General features: G+C 40.9%; 1 protein-coding gene across 2 annotated transcripts in view; it reads right to left on the bottom strand.

The window, feature by feature from the left end:
* Window positions 1–615: 615 nt before the first annotated feature.
* Window positions 616–6000, bottom strand: part of LOC115257530 (uncharacterized) — a 47074-nt gene continuing 41689 nt past the window's right edge. The window contains exon 2 of one of the 2 annotated variants that reach the window (XM_062861239.1): window positions 616–1651. The gene's annotated coding sequence lies outside the window, so the exon portion shown is untranslated. The remainder of the gene's footprint in view (window positions 1652–6000) is intronic. The other variant, XR_009999538.1, reaches the window with a different exon arrangement.

Below are 6000 nucleotides of genomic sequence, written 5' to 3'. Positions count from 1 at the left end.
GCTCTTGCAGCAATCGTCTTGGTAGCGATCATTGAATCGTACGTCGGTAGTTTAGCATACTGTTCATTAATCCTTGAATTATTCATTACACCAACAAAGCTAGTCATGAAAATGTTTGACACTTCTCAAGTCATTTTGACAGACCACATTTTTTTGGGGGAGGGGGGTGTCTGGCCAAAGTCTACGCTCCATACAGATTTCAAAATTTTTGTATGGACGAAAGTCTACGAGGGGGAGGGGGAATCTGAGATGAGCGAAATTTGGTCTAAGTGGGTAATGAATAGCCCCTTTGGTAATGCAGCTGTAGTGTCCAAGAATTCTTGATGTTTTTTTAGTTATTTTTTTCCAGGATGATTCATTTAGGAGATTTTTCAGAAGTTGCTTCTACATTTTCTCCAGTAATTTCTGCGGAGATTACTCAAGGAGCTCTTGCTGGGATTACTCTAGAAATTCCGCTAAAATTCATCCAATAGTTCCTCCTGGGACTCCTCCATGATTCCTAAGCAACTCATATGGTTACAAAACAGTCACGGCAGCACATGTAAGGGTTGCTCAGAAGTCACTGTGAATTACTGCGCAACCATTACCGGCGCTGCCGTGACTGTTTTGTGACCATGTGACCATGTTTGGGTTGTATTTCAGGAATTCTTGAAGAATTACTGATGTGTTTCTTCCTGGACTTCCTGCTTGGATTTTTCCATGAATACCTGTTTGGATACCTCTAGGAATTTCTTGTGGGATATCTTAAGCAGTTTCTTCTGGGATTCCTTCAGGAGAATTACTCTTATCCAGATATTTCGGTATTTCGAATATGGTTATTACGATTTCTTCTGTACTGTCGTTGTTGAAACAACTATCGGTTTGTACAGTGCAATTGAGTAAACATTATGATAAGTTTTTAGTTCATAATATGTCACAATAGATCTAACAACTGGTCGTAGTGACTTAGATACCGTAAACTGGGGTGTCGGAAATCGACTTTCAAGGAAGTTACCATTCCATTTTAATATTTCGTCATTAGATTAAGAATGGTTAAAATATAATTGTTGCTTCCTTGAATGTCGATATCCGCGGGTGATTGAGTGATCAGGTTCACCCCACTGATCAACTACACCCCAGTTTACGGTACCCAACAGAGAATAAAAAAAGTTCATAATACGGATTAGAATCTGAAATATGCGTCTTCAAAATAACAGATCAAATAAGGATATTTTAACTGTCGTCTCGCAATTAGAATTCGAGCCATGAACAAGTGGATGTGGAAGTAGGTATGTTTATGTTTGATCATGAGCTAAATATTTACCTGAATCGATGCCATCCTGGATGCGTTGAGCGTTGGAACGTGCTTTCCTAAATGTGACTGTTTCCATTTTGCTGTTTTTCCGATTAATACTGCATTCCTTGTTGCTCGTTTGAATCCAATCAGCGGGATTATTGTATTCGCAAAAACTTTACTGGTGTTGAACTCGAAGCTTATATTTTTCTAATTTGTATTACAATCACTAAATTTATCAATACGCCAACCTTTGTATTACATTGCATCTATGGTTGACCACAATTATCACGAAAGCCTTTTCCGAAAGAAGCCTTTTTTTCGAAAATGCACACACCATTATTCATTTCCACTTGTGATGCAAAGCTGCGGCGGTACCTGCAAGCAAAGAGAAGAACATTTTTTAATAATTTCGTTGATATTTTTTACTACATGAAGGCTGTTATGGCGTAAAAATTTCCACAACCCGCTGTGATGCACATTGCACAGGCTATCTATCTAGCGCCCGGGATGCTGTTTTAACGCACGACAGAATGTAATTAAAATTTTATTACACTCAGCTTCTCGAGCTCAGGCCTGCCCAACCGAGTGGTGACGGGGGCTGAGCCGATGTTATTAAAACTGGCTTTAATGAAAAATCTGAACCACTGGGTTGGCAACAATCAATGCGTTCGCCGGTGTGTGGTGCCATTTTTAACATGTACGTCGAACTGAATGGAGGAAACGTTGTCGTCTTGGTGTAATATGTATGTATAATCGATGAATGAAATTTTCAGATAATTTATTCAATAGGATAATGCCCATAATGTTCCGTATTGGTAATTTGGATAATCAAGCAATCGAATGTTCCTTTTTTCCCATTTATTTGTTTTTAAATATTTTGAGGAAAGCTAATGAAAATGCTTTTTTGTTTGCACTTTACGAATGATCTGAACAAATATATATGAATATGTATGTATTGAAGTTGTCAGTAGAATGTAACCGGTGTGTGGTGTCATTTTTAACATGTACGTCGAACTGGATGGAGGAAACGTTGTTGTCGTCTTGGTATAATATGTATTATCGATGAATGAAATTTTCAGATATTTTATTCAATAGGATAATGCCCATAATGTTCCGTATTGGTAATTTGGATAATCAAGCAATCGAATGATCCTTTTTCCCATTTATTTGTTTTTAAATATTTTGAGGAAAGCTAATGAAAATGCTTTTTTGTTTGCACTTTACGAATGATCTGAACAAATATATATAAATATGAATGTATTGAAGTTGTCAGTAGAATGTAATCAATATACTGATGAAAATTGATATATCAGATTCACCTGTATGATGGTTATATTCGTGTGCGATTTTAAGAAAATAATGCACAAAAAACATAACCGACTATGAGAAGAATTCAGGATCAACTCATATATAATCCATTCAGAACTTCAACGAATGTTTGGAAAGTTGTGTTACATGAGTAATTAAGCCATTTATGTTATTTCAAATTTTGTTAACCAACAAAATTAATAAAACCTTTAAGTCAACGCGGATACCTAGTGCATTTATTTGATAAACAGGTAAAAAAGATCCCATCTTCAGTGAGAGAAAATCTTTTAGCAATCCACTCCAGAAAGTTCAATCCAGTTTTTAATACCCCCCATTCCTTACTTTGCCTAATACAGCTTCATCCGAAAGGATGGTATTTTCTCGTGTTTTCTCGTTTTGGCGCAATATAAAATCACCCCCGAAGCAACTAGAGAGGTGCCAGTATGCGGTGCCGCCACCAAGAAAAAACGGATCTTGAATTATGCTTTGATGGAACGTTGCTTCCGTCGGTGGATTGGCTTGATGATGGCTGGCATCATCCGGCCAGGAGCAAACGTTAAAGTGGAAAACTTTTTGCGCCTCCAGTAATTTCATCTTTTCTGCCATTATATGGCCCAGCCGTTATCGTCGTCGTCGTCTTCGGCTGTCATCTTGTGCCATCTTGGCGTTATCATTCGCGAGAGAAAAGTTCTACACTCGATTCTACAGTCATTTTCACGTGGCTGTCGATGACGCTGGCAGGCATGCACGCGCCAATGATTAACAACACAATCCTTTTGCTCGACAAAACGCGAAAATTAATTCCGTGAAATGTGTCTGGCAAATCAGTTTCAAGGTTGGTTGGCTCTGTGATTGAAAGAAAAAAACAATCTCTTGTAGAATATGGACACAGTGCAAAAATGGCATTGGTAATCTCATGCTCCCAAATTCATCCTAATCGTAATAAGCGATAATGATTCCGGTTGATTTCTTTCTTTTTGTAATCATAATTGCTCATTTCTATCAAAACAAGCAGGTCTTTAATATTTGGCTTTGAGAAGGATAAAAATGAAAGCATCGTGGAGGAACTAACGGTCTCCTTATTCAATTGTTTTAGAGGAATTCTCCCACAACACCATGTCGTCAACAGCAGAATTAAAGCAGTTTATTAAACATTGGTCTGAAACTCACCACAACTAATTGGTGAAGATAGAGTCTCCAGCGGCAGCATTACGATAAGCGCCTCAATGGCGACGTTGCAAGTACCGAAGGTGGCGTGGTAACAGATATAGGAGTATGTACACAGGACGAAAGACTTCCGGTCCCTGACCTTCAAGAGTTGAAAAACAATAAAGCCACTGGAGCAGATCAACTGCCAAGCGATCTTCTAAAATACGGTGGAGAAGCACTGGTGAGAGCACTACACTGCGTCATTACCAAGATTTGGGAGGAAGAAGTATTACCGGAGGAATGGATGGAAGGTATCGTGTGTCCCATCTACAAAAAGAATGACAAGTTGGATTACGGGAACTACCGCGCGATCACACTACTGAGCGCTGCCTACAAGATGCTCAAATGTTATTGTTTGTGGGTCAATATCAGGCTGGATTCATGGGCGAACGAGCTACAACGGACCAGATGTTCGCTATCCGCCGGGTGTTGCAGAAATGCCGCGAAAATAACGTGCCCACACATCACTTGTGCATCGATTTCAAACCGGCGTATGATACGATCGATCGAGAACAGCTATGGCAGATTATGCACGAATACGGATTCCCGGATAAACTGATACGATTGATCAAGGCGACGATGGATCGAGTGATGTGCGTAGTTCGAGTATCAGGGACATTCTCGAGTCCTTCGAATCTCGCAGAGGGTTACGGCAAGGTGATGGTCTTTCGTGCTTGCTGTTCAACATTGCTTTGGAGGGTGTAATTAAGAGAGCGGGGATAAACACGAGTGGAACGATTTCCAGGAAGTCCGTTCAGCTGCTTGGTTTCGCTGATGATATTGATATTATGGCTCGTAAATTTGAGACGATGGCGGAAACGTACATCCGACTAAAGAGTGAAGCCAGGCAAATTGGATTAGTCATCAATGTGTCGAAGACAAAGTACATGGTGGCAATGGGCTCCAGGGAGGAATCAGCGCGCCCGCGACCCCGAATTTATATCGACGGTGATGAAATCGAGGCGGTTGAAGAATTCGTGTACTTGGGCTCACTGGTGACCGCTGACAACGACACCAGCAGAGATATTCAGAGGTTCATTGTGGAAGGAAATCGCTCTTACTTTGGATTCCGCAGAACTCTACGATCGAATATAGTTCGCCGTAGCACGAAGTTAACCATCTACAAAACGCTGATTAGACCGGTCGTCCTCTATGGGCACGAAACATGGACCATACGTGTAGAGGACCAACGCCCCCTTGGAGTTTTCGAACGGAAGGTGTTGCGTACCATCTACGGCGGAGTACAGATGGAAGACGGGACTTGGAGAAGGCGAATGAACCACGAGCTGCATCAGCTGCTGAGAGAACTAACCATCGTCCATACCACGAAAATCGGGAGGTGCGGTGGGTGGGTCACGTCATCAGGATGTCGGATAGAAACCCTACTAAAATGGTTCTCGTGAGCCATCCGACCGGTACAAGAAGACGTGGAGCGCAGTGAGCTAGGTGGGTCGACCAAGTGGAGGACGATCTGCGGACCCTACGCAGAGTGCAGAACTGGAGACAAACAGCCATGGACCGAGTGGAATGGAGACGGCTACTATGTACAGCAGAGGCCACCCCGGCCTTAGCCTGATCGGTGAGGTAAGTACGTTGGTCTTCTTGTTATTTTTGTACACATATACCTTAGGTAGTGCCATATAAGGGTATGCGATATACCGAAAAGTTTCGCCAATTACCCCTCGAAACGAAATTCCGCGGAATTCCACGGAATTTTACTAGGCGAAATTTATGATTTTGAATTTCGTTTCGTTTCGTCAAATTCTAAAAATTTCGTCTTCAAAAACTACTTTTTGACGAAACAAAACGGAATTCCGCGAAACTGCCAAATAATTTCGAAAAAAATATATAGTGCTAATATGTCGAGAAAACTATATCTTGAATCTACTATATAAAAGCATGGCTTTCGTCTTCATACCAGATTCCCGCAGAAATATTTGAAGTGATAGGGTAAAGGATAAAATAGAGGATAGAGAATAGTATATGTTCTAAGCCTGCTTCGCTGCATGACAGTCCAACCACGTGCAAACGCGCTTTGATTGTTCTACAGAAAGCAAAATGACAACAGACAAGAGTCGCCAGGCCCAAGCTTATTGGGAAACGATGCTCTAAGAAAACATTGAATCACACCCAAGTGATAGATATATTTGGGAAAATATCTTTGCAAATACTAAGAAAAAACGGTGGAGACGCAGTTGATAAAAGTT

Source organism: Aedes albopictus, chromosome 3 (assembly GCF_035046485.1).
Source record: "Aedes albopictus strain Foshan chromosome 3, AalbF5, whole genome shotgun sequence".
NCBI classification, from domain to species: Eukaryota; Metazoa; Arthropoda; class Insecta; order Diptera; family Culicidae; genus Aedes; species Aedes albopictus.
Note: the sequence above shows the minus strand (reverse complement) of the source record. Positions and strands in the feature narration are given on the sequence as shown.